Source organism: Salvelinus namaycush, unplaced genomic scaffold (assembly GCF_016432855.1).
Source record: "Salvelinus namaycush isolate Seneca unplaced genomic scaffold, SaNama_1.0 Scaffold242, whole genome shotgun sequence".
In the NCBI taxonomy this organism is placed as follows: Eukaryota; Metazoa; Chordata; class Actinopteri; order Salmoniformes; family Salmonidae; genus Salvelinus; species Salvelinus namaycush.
In genome coordinates, this window is record NW_024059253.1 from 31,760 (window position 1) to 52,418 (window position 20,659).

Here is a 20,659-nt window from a genome sequence, read left to right on the forward strand (position 1 = left end):
ACCCGCTGCGCCTTGGTCCGCTTATTATGACGATCGTGACACCTCCATAGCAATAGATACACACAAACTATCGAGGTCAAATAGAGGAGAGGCGTTGTGCCGCAAGGTGTTGCTTTATCTGTTTTTTGAAACCAGGTTTGCTGTTTATTTGAGCAATATGAGATGGAAGGAAGTTCCATGCAATTAGGGCTCTATATAATACTGTACGCTTTCTTGAATTTGTTCTGGATTTGGGGACTGTGAAAAGACCCCTGGTGGCATGTCAGGTGGGATAGGTGTGTGTCAGAGCTGTGTAAGTTGACTACAAAAACAATTTGGGATTTTCAACAGTGTTTATTGTAAAAAATAAGTGATGCAGTCAATTTCTCCTCAACTCTTAGCCAAGAGAGACTTGCATGCATACTATTTATATCAGTCCTCTGATTACAATGAAGAGTAAAATGTGCCGCTCTGTTCTGGGCCAGCTGCAGATTAACTAGGTCTTTCCTTGCAGCACTGGACCACACAACTGGACAATAATCAAGATAAGATAATACTAGAGCCTGCAGAACTTGCTTTTTGGAGTGGGGTGTCAAAAAAGCAGAGCATCTCTTTATTACGGACAGACCTCTCCCCGTCTTTACAACCATTGAATCTATATGTTTTGACCATGACAGTTTACAATCTAAGGTAACACCAAGTAATTTAGTCTGCTCAACTTGTTCAACAGCCACACCATTCATTACCAGATTCAGCTGAGGTCTAGAACTTAGGGAATGATCTGTACCAAATGCAATGCTCTTAGTTTTAGAGATGTTCAGGACCAGTTTATTACTGGCCACCCATTCCAAAACAGACTGCAACTCTTTGTTAAGGTTTTCAGTGACTTCATTAGCTGTGGTTGCTGATGCGTATATGGTTGAATCATCAGCATACATGGACACACCTACTTTGTTTAATGCCAGTGGCAGGTCATTGGTAAAAATAGAAAAGAGTAGAGGGCCTAGAGAGCTGCCCTGCGGTACACCACACTTTACATGTTTGACATTAGAGAAGCTTCCATTAAAGAAAGCCCTTTGAGTTCTATTAGATTGCCATATCGTGGATTCAGAGCTGAGGTTGAAAAGCAATTTTTTTTCAACTGGCTATGGTCGATAACATCAAAGGCTGCACTGAAATCTAACAGTACAGCTCCCACAATCTTCTTATCAATTTCTGTCAACCAATCATCAGTCATTTGCGTCAGTGCAATACATGTTGAGTGCCCTTCTCTATAAGCATGCTGAAAGTCTGTTAATTTGTTTACAGAGGGGCCTCCCGGATGGTGCAGTGGTCTAAGGCAGAACCCAGAGATTCTGGGGGCGGCGCACAATTGGCTCAGCGTCGTCCGGGTTAGGGAGGATTTGGCCGGCAGGGATATCCTTGTCTCATCGCGCACTAGTGACTCCTGTGTCGGGCTGGGCACAGTGCACACTGACCAGGTGTTTCCTCTGACACATTGGTGCGGCTGGCTTCCGGGTTGGATGTGCGTTGTGTCAAGAAGCAGTGCGGTTGGGTTGTGTTTCGGAGGACGCACGGCTCTCGACCGTCACCTCTCCTGAGTCCGTACGGGAGTTGCAGAGATGAGACAAGACTGTAACTACTACCAATTGGATACCACAAAAAGGGGTACAATTTTTTTTTTACAGAGAAATAGCATTATATTTGGTCAAACACAATTTTTTCCAACAGTTTGCTAAGAGCTGGCAGCAAGCTTATAGGTCTGCTGTTAGAACCAGTAAAGGACGCTTTACCACTCTTGGGTAGCGGAATTACAAAGACTTTCCTCTAGGCTCAGATTAAAGATATGACAAATAGGAGTGGCTATAGAGTAAGCTACCATCCTCAGTAGCTTTCCATCTAAATTGTTTATGTCAAGAGGTTTGTCATTATTGATCGTTAACAATCATTTTCCCACCTCTCCCACACTAACTTTACAAAATTCAAACTTGCACTGCTTTTCTTTCATTATTTGTTTTTTTATGCATGAATATAATTGCTCACTGTTTGTCGTGGGCATTTCCTGCCTAAGTTTTCCCACTTTGCCAATTAAATAATCATTAAAATAATTGCCAACAAATGGTTTTGTGACGAATAAGCCATCTGATTCGATGAAAGATGAAGTTGAATTTGTCTTTCTGCCCATAATTTCATTTAAAGTACTCCAAGGTTTTTTTTCCATCATTATTTATATAATTGATCTTGGCTTCATAATACAGTTTCTTCTTCTTTTTGTTGAGTTCAGTCACATAATTTCTCAATTTGCAGAAAGTCAGCCAGTCAGATGTGCAGCCAGACTTATTAACCACTCTTTTTGCCCCATCTCTTTCAACCATACAGTTTTTAAATTCCTCATCAATCCATGGAGCCTTAACAGTTCTAACAGTCAGTTTCTTAACATGGTCATGTTTATCAATAATCGGACGAAGCAAATTCATAAATGCATCAAGTGCTGCGTCTGGATGCTCCTTATTAATCACATCAGACCAACAAATATTTTGTATGATCTCTTATACACTATTGTAGGCCCAGCTGTTGGAACTTTGTCTTTCCTGGATATAGCCACTATATTGTGATCACTGCATCCAATGGGTACAGATACAGCTTTAGAACAAAGTTCTACAGTATTAGTAAAAATGTGATCAATACATGTGGATGATCTTGTTCCTGTAGTGTTTGTAAACACCCTGGTAGGTTGATTAATAACCTGAACCAGATTATAGGCACTGGTTACAGTAAGAAGCTTCCTCTTGAGCAGACAGCTTGATGAAAACCAGTCAATATTCAGGTCCCCAAGAAAGTAGACCTCTGTTTACATCACATACACTATCAAGCATTTCACACACATTATTTAGATACTGACTGTTAGCACTTGGTGGCCAATAGCAACACCCCAAAATAAAAGGCTTTAGATGAGGCAGGTGAACCTGCAACCACAACACTTCAATAACACTTGACATGAGATCTTCTCTAAGCATTACAGGGATATGGCTCTGAATATATACAGTAACACCTCCCCCATAAGCATTACAGGGATATGGCTCTGAATATATACAGCAACACCTCCCCCATAAGCATTACAGGGATATGGCCTCTGAATATATACAGCAACACCTCCCCCATAAGCATTACAGGGATATGGCCTCTGAATATATACAGCAACACCTCCCCCATAAGCATTACAGGGATATGGCTCTGAATATATACAGCAACACCTCCCCCATAAGCATTACAGGGATATGACTCTGAATATATACAGCAACACCTCCCCCATAAACATTACAGGGATATGACTCTGAATATATACAGCAACACCTCCCCCATAAGCATTACAGGGATATGACTCTGAATATATACAGCAACACCTCCCCCATAAGCATTACAGGGATATGACTCTGAATATATACAGCAACACCTCCCCCATAAGCATTACAGGGATATGGCTCTGAATATATACAGCAACACCTCCCCCATAAGCATTACAGGGATATGACTCTGAATATATACAGCAACACCTCCCCCATAAACATTACAGGGATATGGCTCTGAATATATACAGTAACACCTCCCCCATAAGCATTACAGGGATATGGCTCTGAATATATACAGCAACACCTCCCCCATAAGCATTACAGGGATATGGCTCTGAATATATACAGTAACACCTCCCCCATAAACATTACAGGGATATGGCTCTGAATATATACAGCAACACCTCCCCCATAAACATTACAGGGATATGGCTCTGAATATATACAGCAACACCTCCCCCATAAGCATTACAGGGATATGGCTCTGAATATATACAGTAACACCTCCCCCATAAGCATTACAGGGATATGGCTCTGAATATATACAGCAACACCTCCCCCATAAGCATTACAGGGATATGGCTCTGAATATATACAGTAACACCTCCCCCATAAGCATTACAGGGATATGGCTCTGAATATATACAGCAACACCTCCCCCATAAGCATTACAGGGATATGGCTCTGAATATATACAGTAACACCTCCCCCATAAACATTACAGGGATATGGCTCTGAATATATACAGCAACACCTCCCCCATAAGCATTACAGGGATATGGCTCTGAATATATACAGCAACACCTCCCCCATAAGCATTACAGGGATATGGCTCTGAATATATACAGCAACACCTCCCCCATAAACATTACAGGATATGGCTCTGAATATATACAGCAACACCTCCCCCATAAGCATTACAGGGATATGGCTCTGAATATATACAGCAACACCTCCCCCATAAGCATTACAGGGATATGGCTCTGAATATATACAGCAACACCTCCCCCATAAGCATTACAGGGATATGGCTCTGAATATATACAGCAACACCTCCCCCATAAACATTACAGGGATATGGCTCTGAATATATACAGTAACACCTCCCCCATAAGCATTACAGGGATATGGCTCTGAATATATACAGCAACACCTCCCCCATAAACATTACAGGGATATGGCTCTGAATATATACAGCAACACCTCCCCCATAAGCATTACAGGGATATGGCTCTGAATATATACAGCAACACCTCCCCCATAAACATTACAGGGATATGGCTCTGAATATATACAGCAACACCTCCCCCATAAGCATTACAGGGATATGGCTCTGAATATATACAGTAACACCTCCCCCATAAGCATTACAGGGATATGGCTCTGAATATATACAGCAACACCTCCCCCATAAACATTACAGGGATATGGCTCTGAATATATACAGCAACACCTCCCCCATAAGCATTACAGGGATATGGCTCTGAATATATACAGCAACACCTCCCCCATAAGCATTACAGGGATATGGCTCTGAATATATACAGCAACACCTCCCCCATAAGCATTACAGGGATATGGCTCTGAATATATACAGCAACACCTCCCCCATAAACATTACAGGGATATGGCTCTGAATATATACAGCAACACCTCCCCCATAAGCATTACAGGGATATGGCTCTGAATATATACAGCAACACCTCCCCCATAAGCATTACAGGGATATGGCTCTGAATATATACAGCAACACCTCCCCCATAAACATTACAGGGATATGGCTCTGAATATATACAGCAACACCTCCCCCATAAGCATTACAGGGATATGGCTCTGAATATATACAGTAACACCTCCCCCATAAGCATTACAGGGATATGGCTCTGAATATATACAGCAACACCTCCCCCATAAGCATTACAGGGATATGGCTCTGAATATATACAGCAACACCTCCCCCATAAGCATTACAGGGATATGGCTCTGAATATATACAGCAACACCTCCCCCATAAGGATTACAGGGATATGGCTCTGAATATATACAGTAACACCTCCCCCATAAACATTACAGGGATATGGCTCTGAATATATACAGCAACACCTCCCCCATAAGCATTACAGGGATATGGCTCTGAATATATACAGCAACACCTCCCCCATAAGCATTACAGGGATATGGCTCTGAATATATACAGCAACACCTCCCCCATAAGCATTACAGGGATATGGCTCTGAATATATACAGCAACACCTCCCCCATAAGCATTACAGGGATATGGCTCTGAATATATACAGTAACACCTCCCCCATAAGCATTACAGGGATATGGCTCTGAATATATACAGCAACACCTCCCCCATAAGCATTACAGGGATATGGCTCTGAATATATACAGCAACACCTCCCCCATAAGCATTACAGGGATATGGCTCTTAATATATACAGCAACACCTCCCCCATAAGCATTACAGGGATATGACTCTGAATATATACAGTAACACCTCCCCCATAAGCATTACAGGGATATGGCTCTGAATATATACAGCAACACCTCCCCCATAAGCATTACAGGGATATGGCTCTGAATATATACAGCAACACCTCCCCCATAAGCATTACAGGGATATGGCTCTGAATATATACAGCAACACCTCCCCCATAAACATTACAGGGATATGGCTCTGAATATATACAGCAACACCTCCCCCATAAGCATTACAGGGATATGGCTCTGAATATATACAGTAACACCTCCCCCATAAACATTACAGGGATATGGCTCTGAATATATACAGCAACACCTCCCCCATAAGCATTACAGGGATATGGCTCTGAATATATACAGCAACACCTCCCCCATAAGCATTACAGGGATATGGCTCTGAATATATACAGTAACACCTCCCCCATAAGCATTACAGGGATATGGCTCTGAATATATACAGCAACACCTCCCCCATAAGCATTACAGGGATATGGCTCTGAATATATACAGTAACACCTCCCCCATAAACATTACAGGGATATGGCTCTGAATATATACAGCAACACCTCCCCCATAAACATTACAGGGATATGGCTCTGAATATATACAGCAACACCTCCCCCATAAGCATTACAGGGATATGGCTCTGAATATATACAGTAACACCTCCCCCATAAGCATTACAGGGATATGGCTCTGAATATATACAGCAACACCTCCCCCATAAGCATTACAGGGATATGGCTCTGAATATATACAGTAACACCTCCCCCATAAGCATTACAGGGATATGGCTCTGAATATATACAGCAACACCTCCCCCATAAGCATTACAGGGATATGGCTCTGAATATATACAGCAACACCTCCCCCATAAGCATTCCTGTCTCTTCTATAGATGTTATATCCTTGTATTGCTACTGCTGTATCATCAAATTAATTATCTAAGTGAGTCTCAGAAATGGCTAATACTAATTTTATCTGATGTGAGTTGGTTATTGATTTCATTAACCTTATTTCTAAAGCTACATGTATAAAAAATATGAATATGAGCTATTTTCCTAGAGAGAGACATAATACTGAAAAGAGCGAACAAAGCAAGAGAAAAAAATATACATTCGGCAGTCCATTAATCAATTTTTGTGTTTGTGTGTGTGTGTGTGGGCACTGAGGTGTTGAAGCTATGAGCCCATAGGCTTGGCTCTCTCATCCCTTCCAGGCTTCTGGGAGGGAGGACAATGAGGCTGTCATGTCCTCACGTGCTCTGGCAGCTTTTATGGCTGGGATCAGTTTTTTTCCTCTTCTGGCGCACAGCTTCAGGATAGTCCTCGTTGAGGGAGGAAGATATATGTTCCTCAAGTTCTTGGCTCTTTCTAGAACAGCTACCTTGTCCTTGAACCTCAGGAACCTGACCACTATCGGTCTGGGCCTATCATCTGGGCCTGTCACCTGGGCCTGTCACCTGGGCCTGTCACCTGGGTTGGTGATGGGTTTTTCAGTTCTGTTGGTGCGCTTCACCTCAATCTTCCTGTGGCCCATCTTCAATTTCTCAGATCATTTCCCTCACTTTGTCCTCAGACTCCGTCCAGGTCTCATGTGGAGATTCTGCAGTTCCGTCCACAACCATGTTGTTTCGCCTTGATTATCCCTTTAGATAACAATGATGTAAACATCTGATTATCATGGACTCACATACAGAACTGATGTCCTCTCTGTGACTTACAGATTGCTGTCATCTTGCCGTTCTCCTGTTTCAACTCATTGAGCTGACCCTGGGAGAACTGGAGACTGTTCTTCATGTCCTGGACCTCTCTAGTCAGGTCGTCCATTCTTTTATTAGTCGACTCCACCAGTATTGTTCTTCAGGTCCTGGACCTCTCTGGTCAGGTCGTCCATTCTTTTATTAGTTGACTCCACCAGTATTGTTCTTCATGTCCTGGACCTCTCTGGTCAGGTCGTCCATTCTTTTATTAGTCGACTCCACCAGTTTTGTTCTTCAGATCCTGGACCTCTCTGGTCAGGTCGTCCATTCTTTTATTAGTCGACTCCACCAGTTTTTGGACAAAACACTTGAAGATATTTTCTCGTTGTAACAACTGCTTGTAGGTATTTTTTTGTTCGATTTAAAAGATCCTTCACGTGTGATAGACACCACTGGCACTGTCCTCAACGGTACTCTCACCGGCTTTGGTCTTTGTCATGGTAGCTAGCAACAGGTTACTCCTCGCCGTTCCAGACAGGGCAGGTCACGGGGAAGATTGAAAACAACAAACAGCAGGGATCTAGACAGCCACAAACCCGGGTCAATCAGCGGTCCCAGCCACAATGGCTAACCGCGTCGCGGACTGCGTTCGAGAACACCCCGCTAACTTGATATGCAGCTAGGCTAGCTGTGACAAATAGCTCCTCAGACCCATCCTTGGTCGGCAGGATCACTGGAAAGAGACAAGCAGTCCCAGCAACTATTCCCTATATAGTGCACTACTTTAGATAGGGGCCCTATGGCACCCTATTCCCTATACTTTAGACCGGGGATGTCCTTAGCCCCTGGCGGCGGGGATGTCCTTAGCCCCTGGCGGCGGGGATGTCCTTAGCCCCTGGCTGCGGGGATGTCTTTAGCCCCTGGCGGCGAGGATGTCCTTAGCCCCTGGCGGCGGGGATGTCCTTAGCCCCTGGCTGCGGGGATGTCTTTAGCCCCCGGCGGCGGGGACGTCCTTAGCCCCCGGCGGCGGGGACGTCCTTAGCCCCCGGCGGCGGGGACGTCCTTAGCCCCCGGCGGCGGGGACGTCCTTAGCCCCCGGCGGCGGGGACGTCCTTAGCCCACCTCCAAAGATTCAGAACAATATGTTTTCTTGTTTGTCTTTTTTGTTGGATATTTCTTTGACCTTAAAATGCAAACAACTAAAGATCTGAGTCGAAGAGGCATCACTACCTGCCGTTGACACTTTTCCCCTTATTCCATATACAGGGCCTATTGGGCCCTGGTCTAAAGTTCCCCTTTTTACTGAAAGTTCATTTCAATCTAGGAAATATCCAGTTTTGTTAGATACTAAGCTAAAACATGCACTGTCATTCCATCTGCTGTGTAACTGAATAACAGTCCATAGTTTAGTGTATACCAGTGTATGTCTACGGTGCTTTGGTCAACAGTAGTGCACTATGTCGGGAATAGGGTGCCACTTGGAAGGCACCATGTGTTCTACTCTGTCTTAATACTGTTAAGGATACTGACTTGTATTATTAATGTGAACCACAAGCGTCTCTGACAGAGTCCTTCTCCCTGAATCACACCATTATACTGATCATTCTCCTGAACTAGAGAACTACCTTCACAATGCCATCATGTCTGTTTTGATTTGGTCTGTCTGTTAGGCCTACTGTATGTTAGTTAGCCTGCTTCCATCCTCCTTAATCTTGTTTTTTATATATGTTTTGTATTTTAACATTTCCGTTAGATTTCTCCTCTCCCCGTCCTCTCTCTCCGCTCTGTGCTGGCAGTGCACATAATGCAAATCAATTAAGTTCTTTGGTTTTGTTCCCGGTCTGCTGTTCTGCTTTGCCTTGTCCCATTGGCTGGTCTGGTCGTCCGTCCAGGTGGGAGGGCTACATTCATTGGCTTGTGCCCGCTGGAGAGAGAGAGGGAGGGAGCCGCCCCGCTCTACCTGCTGGTCACTTAGAGTGGTGCATGCTGGGAGCTCCCTGCTGCTGGTGTTTCTGTTCCTGCTGTTTCACCTGCTGGATGATCTCACGGATCTTCCTCTGAGCAGACTGGAAGAAACATATATTTTAGCATTTAATAATGTCAAAGTGTTTTGACTTGAATATTACACTGGTCCTGTGTGGCACAGTTGGTAGAGCATGGCATCCATAGGAAAATGTATGCACAGACACCTGTAAATTACATTGGAAAAAAGTGTCTGCTAAATGGCATATTATGATATATTATATATGACTAGAGCAGATAATACATGATATCACCTGACTGGCGAAGAAATGCCCGCTGATCTTTACGAAGACCTCATCGTTCTCGTCTGGCGTTTGGTCTCGCGGCACGATGACCTCCGCACTGGTCAGGTTCTGCAGCTCATTGACCTAGAGAGGACACAAAGGTCAAAGATCATGACCCCTGACTGGAAAGACACTGACCGCATTTCAAATAGCACCAGGCACGGTGCTGTGACACCCCCGGCTCTGTGACACCCCCGGCTCTGTGACACCCCCGGCTCTGTGACACCCCCGGCTCTGTGACACCCACTGCATGTACAGGCGTTATTGTGTAGTTGTTGTTACTCACGGTTTTGCCCCCCTTGCCGATGACGCGTCCGGCTGCATTCGAGGGAACTTTGATATGTGTCTCTAGCTTCACTTCGTCCCTCGCTGTGAAGAAGTTCTCCTCTTTCAGCTTCCCAAATATCCTGCCCTGGGCCTGGACGATACAACGCAGGAGAAGGTACTGTGTATATGAAGTAAGCTAGTACTGCCCTGGGCCTGGACGACACAACAGAGGAGAAGGTACTGTGTATATGAAGTAAGCTAGTACTGCCCTGGGCCTGGACGACACAACAGAGGAGAAGGTACTGTGTATATGAAGTAAGCTAGTACTGCCCTGGGCCTGGACGACACAACAGAGGAGAAGGTACTGTGTATATGAAGTAAGCTAGTACTGCCCTGGGCCTGGACGACACAACAGAGGAGAAGGTACTGTGTATATGAAGTAAGCTAGTACTGCCCTGGGCCTGGACGACACAACAGAGGAGAAGGTACTGTGTATATGAAGTAAGCTAGTACTGCCCTGGGCCTGGACGACACAACAGAGGAGAAGGTACTGTGTATATGAAGTAAGCTAGTACTGCCCTGGGCCTGGACGACACAACAGAGGAGAAGGTACTGTGTATATGAAGTAAGCTAGTACTGCCCTGGGCCTGGACGACACAACAGAGGAGAAGGTACTGTGTATATGAAGTAAGCTAGTACTGCCCTGGGCCTGGACGACACAACAGAGGAGAAGGTACTGTGTATATGAAGTAAGCTAGTACTGCCCTGGGCCTGGACGACACAACAGAGGAGAAGGTACTGTGTATATGAAGTAAGCTAGTACTGCCCTGGGCCTGGACGACACAACAGAGGAGAAGGTACTGTGTATATGAAGTAAGCTAGTACTGCCCTGGGCCTGGACGACACAACAGAGGAGAAGGTACTGTGTATATGAAGTAAGCTAGTACTGCCCTGGGCCTGAAGGACAACACAGGAGAAGGTACTATGTATATGAAGTAAGCTAGTACTGCCCTGGGCCTGAAGAACAACACAGGAGAAGGTACTGTGTATATGAAGTAAGCTAGTACTGCCCTGGGCCTGAAGGACAACACAGGAGAAGGTACTGTGTATATGAAGTAAGCTTGTACTGCCCTGGGCCTGAAGGACCACACAGGAGAAGGTACTGTGTATATGAAGTAAGCTAGTACTGCCCTGGGCCTGGACGACACAACACAGGAGAAGGTACTGTGTATATGAAGTAAGCTAGTACTGCCCTGGGCCTGAAGGACAACACAGGAGAAGGTACTATGTATATGAAGTAAGCTTGTACTGCCCTGGGCCTGGACGACACAACACAGGAGAAGGTACTATGTATATGAAGTAAGCTAGTACTGCCCTGGTACTATGTATATGAAGTAAGCTTGTACTGCCCTGGGCCTGAAGGACCACACAGGAGAAGGTACTATGTATATGAAGTAAGCTAGTACTGCCCTGGTACTATGTATATGAAGTAAGCTAGTACTGCCCTGGTACTATGTATATGAAGTAAGCTTGTACTGCCCTGGGCCTGAAGGACCACACAGGAGAAGGTACTATGTATATGAAGTAAGCTAGTACTGCCCTGGTACTATGTATATGAAGTAAGCTTGTACTGCCCTGGGCCTGGACGACACAACACAGGAGAAGGTACTATGTATATGAAGTAAGCTAGTACTGCCCTGGTACTATGTATATGAAGTAAGCTAGTACTGCCCTGGTACTATGTATATGAAGTAAGCTAGTACTGCCCTGGGCCTGAAGGACCACACAGGAGAAGGTACTATGTATATGAAGTAAGCTTGTACTGCCCTGGGCCTGGACGACACAACACAGGAGAAGGTACTATGTATATGAAGTAAGCTAGTACTGCCCTGGTACTATGTATATGAAGTAAGCTTGTACTGCCCTGGGCCTGAAGGACCACACAGGAGAAGGTACTGTGTATATGAAGTAAGCTAGTACTGCCCTGGGCCTGGACGACACAACACAGGAGAAGACATATGGCAGTGGAAACGTAGGCTACAGGCTGGTACAGGTGAGCAGATGTTAAGTGTCTACCAGGCTGCTGACCTGGAATGGAACTGAGTCTGACATGGCTACAGGCTGGTACAGGTGAATGTTGCTAGCTGAAGATGTTGACATTCACGTGTGTTTACCTTAAACTGAGCTGCTGGAGGTCCGGTGATGATGACCATCCTCTCAGTGACGCCAGGGTTCTCTGCTGGGGCGATCTTGGGGACAGGGAGAGGTTAGAGGGTCACCACCTCAATAATGCCTCAAAAACTCTGAGTCACTGAGTGTTACGGCCAAAGTCGACCACATTGCAATATTCACAGCCAGACCTGAGCCAAAGCTGTTGAGAGAACATGCCTTCCTCTTTAGGATGCCTGGTCCGTTACGGTTAGAGAGGATCTTTAGGATGCCTGGTCCGTTACGGTTAGAGAGGATCTTTAGGATGCCTGGTCCGTTACGGTTAGAGAGGATCTTTAGGATGCCTGGTCCGTTACGGTTAGAGAGGATCTTTAGGATGCCTGGTCCGTTACGGTTAGAGAGGATCTTTAGGATGCCTGGTCCGTTACGGTTAGAGAGGATCTTTAGGATGCCTGGTCCGTTAGTCAGCTGTCAACAGAGACCGTTTGTAGAGATACAGGAGTCTAAGATCCTCAGCAGGAGTCCAGAAAGCCCCAGTGACTCAACCAACCCTGACCACAGAACAGTGACTCAACCAACCCTGACCACAGAACAGTGACTCAACCAACCCTGACCACAGAACAGTGACTCAACCAACCCTGACCACAGAATAGTGACTCAACCAACCCTGACCACAGAATAGTGACTCAACCAACCCTGACCACAGAACAGTGACTCAACCAACCCTGACCACAGAATAGTGACTCAACCAACCCTGACCACAGAACAGTGACTCAACCAACCCTGACCACAGAACAGTGACTCAACCAACCCTGACCACAGAACAGTGACTCAACCAACCCTGACCACAGAACAGTGACTCAACCAACCCTGACCACAGAATAGTGACTCAACCAACCCTGACCACAGAATAGTGACTCAACCAGCACCGACCACAGAACAGTGACTCAACCAACCCTGACCACAGAACAGTGACTCAACCAACCCTGACCACAGAACAGTGACTCAACCAACCCTGACCACAGAACAGTGACTCAACCAACCCTGACCACAGAACAGTGACTCAACCAACCCTGACCACAGAATAGTGACTCAACCAACCCTGACCACAGAACAGTGACTCAACCAACCCTGACCACAGAACAGTGACTCAACCAACCCTGACCACAGAACAGTGACTCAACCAGCACCGACCACAGAACAGTGACTCAACCAACCCTGACCACAGAACAGTGACTCAACCAACCCTGACCACAGAACAGTAAGATTCAAGAGTTGGATGGTCCTGAGATGCTTTCAAGGCCCTTTGCTTTCCTTAGGCGCAGTAACAACATGTTCTAATGTAAATAGTTTATGATTTGCTGAAAGGAATAAGAAGTACTGTAAGAAAAATATTTTCAGCCTGGTGTTGAAAAAGGAGATGTCCTCCTACCTTGATGGAGGCCCCAGCGAAGCGTGCTAGCTGTTTGATGTGCTGCCCCTTCTTCCCGATCAGGGCCCCTACAGCCTGGGTTGGGATTAAGAGATACACCACCTCCTGCTCTGGAGACTGCTGAGAGAGACAACACACAGAATGTGTCTATCATTTTCACATTAATAGTTCAACTCTGCTCTTGCTTCTATAATTATACAACATTTAAAACCAAGGTTATTAGAGTAAACTGAAAATGAACTAAAATAAAAACCATAAATTATGTTAAGTTTTTGTCTTCTAAACTTTGGTCAAAAATCTAAATGGGGTTAAACTTTTTTTCCTAAAGGGGTTTAAGGTTCAAGTTTCAATGTCACATTCACAAGCCTTTCTTGCAAACTCAAAACCCAACAATGTGATAATAAATAACAATGTATTACTAGAAACACACGAGAAATAAGAAGAAATATGAAGAACACAGGAAGTAAACATCCAGTTCCAATACCATCCTATATACAGGATCAGTGTAACGGCTGTCGTCGGAAGAAGGTGAAGACCAAAACGCAGCGTGGTAAATGTTTGTCATGTTTAATCGAAACTGAACACTAAAAAGCAAAAACAACAAAGTGACAACCGAAACAGCTCCGTCAGGTGCAACACACACTAAACAGAAATGAATCACCCACAACACACAATGGAAAACAGGCTACCAATCAGAGACAACGATAGACAGCTGCCTCTGATTGGGAACCACACCAGGCCAAACACAAAGAAAACCAACAACATAGAAAAATGAACATAGACTGCCCACCCTAGTCACACCCTGGCCTAACCAAAATAGAGAATAAAAAGCCTCTCTATGGCCAGGGCGTGACAGTACCCCCCACCCAAAGGTGCGGACTACGGCCGCAAAACCTGACTCTAAAGTCCGAGTGGGCCTTCCTTACGGCGGCGGCTCAGGTGCGGGACGTGGACCCCGCTCCACCTCAGTCTTGGCCCACTTAGGTGGCGCCTCTGGACTGAGGGGCGCCTCTGGACTGAGGGGAGACTCTGGCAGCGCCGGACAGGCGGGAGACTATGGCAGCGCCGGACAGGCGGGAGACTCTGGCAGCGCCGGACAGGCGGGAGACTCTGGCAGCGCCGGACAGGCGGGAGACTCTGGCAGCGCCGGACAGGCGGGAGACTCTGGCAGCGCCGGACAGGCGGGAGAACCTGGAGGGAGGAGACGGAGAGACAGCCTGGTGCGTGGGGCTGCCACAGGACCCACCAGGCTGGGGAGACCTACAGGAGGCCTGGAGCATGGAGGAGGCACCGGATGGACCGGGCTGTGGGGGAGCACTGGAGCTCTGGTGCGCAGCCTTGGCACCACTCCTCCAAGCTGGATGACCACTTTAGCCCGGACCCTCCAGAGTGCAGGCACAGTTTGAACCGGGCTGTGGGGGAGCACTGGAGATCTGGTGCATACTACTCGCACCTCTCCCTTAGGCTCAATGCCCACATTCTCCCGGCGCGGGCGGAGCGCAGGCGTAGGACGCACTGCACCCTCCCAGCGCCCCGGAGACGCAGGATACCCTGGGCCGAAACGGCGTACCGGAGACCAGACACGCTGAGCCGGCGCAGGATACCCTGGGCCGAAACGGCGTACCGGAGACCAGACACGCTGAGCCGGCGCAGGATACCCTGGGCCGAAACGGCGTACCGGAGACCAGACACGCTGAGCCGGCGCAGGATACCCTGGGCCGAAACGGCGTACCGGAGACCAGACACGCTGAGCCGGCGCAGGATACCCTGGACCGAAACGGCGTACCGGAGACCAGACACGCTGAGCCGGCGCAGGATACCCTGGACCGAAACGGCGTACCGGAGACCAGACACGCTGAGCCGGCGCAGGATACCCTGGACCGAAACGGCGTACCGGAGACCAGACACGCTGAGCAGGCACAACACGCCCTGGCTGGATGCCCACTCTTGCATGGCACTTGCGGGGGTTGGCCTATAGCGCTCCGGGCTATGAGCGCGTACTGGCGTCACCGTGCGCTTGACAGCATAACACGGTGCCTGACCAGTACTGCGCTTCTTCCGGTAAGCATGAGGAGTTGGCTCAGGTCTATCGCCTGACTCCACCAATCTCCCCGTGTGCGCCCCCCAACATTTTGGCCTCTCGTGCCTGTCGCGCTGCCGGGCTAACTCCTCATATCGCCGCCGCTCAGCTTTAGCTGCCTCCAGTTCTTCCTTGGGGCGGCGATATTCTCCAGCCTGTGCCCTTACCGTTCAAAATCTCCTCCCATGTCCATGAGTCCAGATAACGCTGCTGCTCGATACCACGCTGCTTGGTCCTTGGTTGGTGGGTGATTCTGTAACAGCTGTCGTCGGAAGAAGGTGAAGACCAAAACGCAGCGTGGTAAATGTTCGTCATGTTTAATCGAAACTGAACACTAAAAAGCAAAAACAAAAAGTGACAACCGAAACAGCTCCGTCAGGTGCAACACACACTAAACAGAAAACAATCACCCACAACACACAATGGAAAACAGGCTACCTAAGTATGGCTCCCAATCAGAGACAACGATAGACAGCTGCCTCTGATTGGGAACCACACCAGGCCAAACACATAGAAAACCAACAACATAGAAAAATGAACATAGACTGCCCACCCTAGTCACAATCAGTTAATACCATACTATATACAGGGTCAGTTAATACCATGCTATATACAGGGTCAGTTAGTACCATACTATATACAGGGTCAGTTAATACCATACTATGTAATGGGTCAGGTTAATACCATACTATATACAGGGTCAGTTAATACCATACTATATACAGGGTCAGTTAATACCATCCTATATACAGGGTCAGTTAATACCATACTATATACAGGGTCAGGTTAATACCATACTATATACAGGGTCAGTTAATACCATCCTATATACAGGGTCAGTTAGTACCATACTATATACAGGGTCAGTTAATACCATCCTATATACAGGGTCAGTTAGTACCATACTATATACAGGGTCAGTTAGTACCATACTATATACAGGGTCAGTTAATACCATACTATATACAGGGTCAGTTAGTACCATACTATATACAGGGTCAGGTTAATACCATACTATATACAGGGTCAGTTAATACCATACTATATACAGGGTCAGTTAATACCATACTATATACAGGGTCAGTTCAATACCATACTATATACAGGGTCAGTTAATACCATACTATATACAGGGTCAGTTAATACCATACTATATACAGGGTCAGTTAATACCATACTATATACAGGGTCAGTTAATACCATACTATATACAGGGTCAGTTAATACCATACTATATACAGGGTCAGTTAATACCATACTATATACAGGGTCAGTTAATACCATACTATATACAGGGTCAGTTAATACTATATACAGGGTCAGTTAATACCATACTATATACAGGGTCAGTTAATACCACACTATATACAGGGTCAGGTTAATACCATACTATATACAGGGTCAGTTCAATACCATACTATATACAGGGTCAGTTAATACCATACTATATACAGGGTCAGTTAATACCATACTATATACAGGGTCGGTTAATACCGTACTATATACAGGGTCAGTTAATACCATACTATATACAGGGTCAGTTAATACCACACTATATACAGGGTCAGTTAATACCGTACTATATACAGGGTCAGGTTAATACCATACTATATACAGGGTCAGGTTAATACCATACTATATACAGGGTCAGTTAATACCATACTATATACAGGGTCAGTTAATACCATACTATATACAGGGTCAGTTAATACCACACTATATACAGGGTCAGTTAATACCATACTATATACAGGGTCAGTTAATACCATACTATATACAGGGTCAGTTAATACCACACTATATACAGGGTCAGTTAATACCATACTATATACAGGGTCGGTTAATACCGTACTATATACAGGGTCAGTTAATACCATACTATATACAGGGTCAGTTAATACCATACTATATACAGGGTCAGTTAATACCATACTATATACAGGGTCAGTTAATACCATACTATATACAGGGTCAGTTAATACCATACTATATACAGGGTCAGGTTAATACTATATACAGGGCCAGGTTAATACCATACTATATACAGGGTCAGTTAATACCATACTATATACAGGGTCAGTTAATACCACACTATATACAGGGTCAGTTAATACCATACTATATACAGGGTCAGTTAATACCATACTATATACAGGGTCAGTCAATGCCATACTATATACAGGGTCAGGTTAATACTATATACAGGGTCAGTTAATACCATACTATATACAGGGTCAATTAATACCATACTATATACAGGGTCAGTTAATACCATACTATATACAGGGTCAGTTAATACCATACTATATACAGGGTCAGGTTAATACCATACTATATACAGGGTCAGTTAATACCATACTATATACAGGGTCAGTTAATACCATACTATATACAGGGTCAGTTAATACCATACTATATACAGGGGCAGTTAATACCATACTATATACAGGGGCAGTTAATACCATACTATATACAGGGGCAGTTAATACCATACTATATACAGGGGCAGTTAATACCATACTATATACAGGGGCAGTTAATACCATACTATATACAGGGGCAGTTAATACCATACTATATACAGGGTCAGTTAGTACCATACTATATACAGGGTCAGTTAATACCATACTATATACAGGGTCAGTTAATACCATACTATATACAGGGTCAGTTAATACCATACTATATACAGGGTCAGTTAATACCATACTATATACAGGGTCAGTTAATACCAGACTATATACAGGGTCAGTTAATACCATACTATATACAGGGTCAGGTTAATACCATACTATATACAGGGTCAGTTAGTACCATACTATATACAGGGTCAGTTAATACCATACTATATACAGGGTCAGTTAATACCACACTATATACAGGGTCAGTTAATACCACACTATATACAGGGTCAGTTAATACCATACTAGAGGTAGAAGGGTCGGCATTTCACCATCAGGTATTCCAAGATGGGTGAACAATTGGTCGACACTTCCACCGCTCTGGAGTCAGCACACCAGTTGGAGTTGATGTAGAGGCAAACCCCTCCCCCCCTTGATTTCCCCGCCTCTACTGTCCTGACCGCCCGGGGAATGGAGAATCCATAGAGTTGGATAGCCATGGGTGGTCCTCCATCTTATTATCAAGTGACTGTACATTAGCCAGTAGAATGGAGGGAAGAGGTGGCTGACAAAATAGCAAAGTTGGGTCGGAGCCTGCAAAATGGTGGCCATCCAGTACGGCGCCATTTTATCTTCAAGCTTCTGAATCGGGCGGTCAAATGCTGCCAGTAGATGCCGATGTTTCAAATAGACCTAGCTTGTGCATCACTAGCTATCAGTAGCTAACAGGGAAGACATCTGAGGGAGAACACAGAGCGTGACACCGAACAGCTTGCCTATCGGTGAATGAGCCAAGCTAGAACAGCTGGCTGACCGGTGAATGGGCAGAGCTAGAACAGCTTGCTGACCGGTGAATGGGCCAAGCTAGAACAGCTGGCTGACCGGTGAATGGGCAGAGCTAGAACAGCTTGCTGACCGGTGAATGGGCCAAGGGAGAACAGCTTGCTGACCGGTGAATGGGCAGAGCTAGAAGAGCTTGCTGACCGGTGAATGGGCAGAGCTAGAAGAGCTTGCTGACCGGTGAATGGGCAGAGCTAGAAGAGCTTGCTGACCGGTGAATGGGCAGAGCTAGAAGAGCTTGCTGACCGGTGAATGGGCCAAGCTAGAACAGCTTGCCTACCGGTGAATGAGCAGAGCTAGAACAGCTGGCTGACCGGTGAATGAGCAGAGCTAGAACAGCTGGCTGACCGGTGAATGAGCAGAGCTAGAACAGCTTGCTGACCGGTGAATGGGCCAAGCGAGAACAGCTTGCTGACCGGTGAATGGGCAGAGCTAGAAGAGCTTGCTGACCGGTGAATGGGCAGAGCTAGAAGAGCTTGCTGACCGGTGAATGGGCAGAGCTAGAAGAGCTTGCTGACCGGTGAATGGGCAGAGCTAGAAGAGCTTGCTGACCGGTGAATGGGCAGAGCTAGAAGAGCTTGCTGACCGGTGAATGTGCAGAGCTAGAAGAGCTTGCTGACCGGTGAATGGGCAGAGCTAGAAGAGCTTGCTGACCGGTGAATGGGCAGAGCTAGAAGAGCTTGCTGACCGGTGAATGGGCAGAGCTAGAAGAGCTTGCTGACCGGTGAATGGGCAGAGCTAGAAGAGCTTGCTGACCGGTGAATGGGCAGAGCTAGAAGAGCTTGCTGACCGGTGAATGGGCAGAGCTAGAAGAGCTTGCTGACCGGTGAATGGACCAAGCTAGAACACACCGACCAACTTTCCAACTGAAAGCCAGCAGCTGTCTGACGCGATGCCATGCCTTCTCAATCTTGAGGCAGACTTGCAGTCAACTACTGTTGCAAAACCGTTGGCACAGGTCCTCCTGAATTCACTGAATGAGGGCTTCGCATGCATACTGAATCCTCTGGCAGTCAACTTCGATCCAACCCCTACTGCAGTATGCCTGATGGATCCAACCCCTACTGCAGTAGGCCTGATGGATCCAATCCCTACTGCAGTAGGCCTGATGGATCCAACCCCTACTGCAGTAGGCCTGATGGATCCAACCCCTACTGCAGTAGGCCTGATGGATCCAACCCCTACTGCAGTATGCCTGATGGATCCAACCCCTACTGCAGTATGCCTGATGGATCCAACCCCTACTGCAGTAGGCCTGATGGATCCAACCCCTACTGCAGTAGGCCTGATGGATCCAACCCCTACTGCAGTATGCCTGATGGATCCAACCCCTACTGCAGTAGGCCTGATGGATCCAACCCCTACTGCAGTAGGCCTGATGGATCCAACCCCTACTGCAGTAGGCCTGATGGATCCAACCCCTACT

At 46.1% G+C, this 20,659-nt stretch overlaps 1 pseudogene; it reads right to left on the reverse strand.

Moving 5' to 3' along the window:
- Window positions 1-9,485: 9,485 nt before the first annotated feature.
- Window positions 9,486-20,659, reverse strand: part of LOC120038874 — a 79,223-nt pseudogene continuing 68,049 nt past the window's right edge.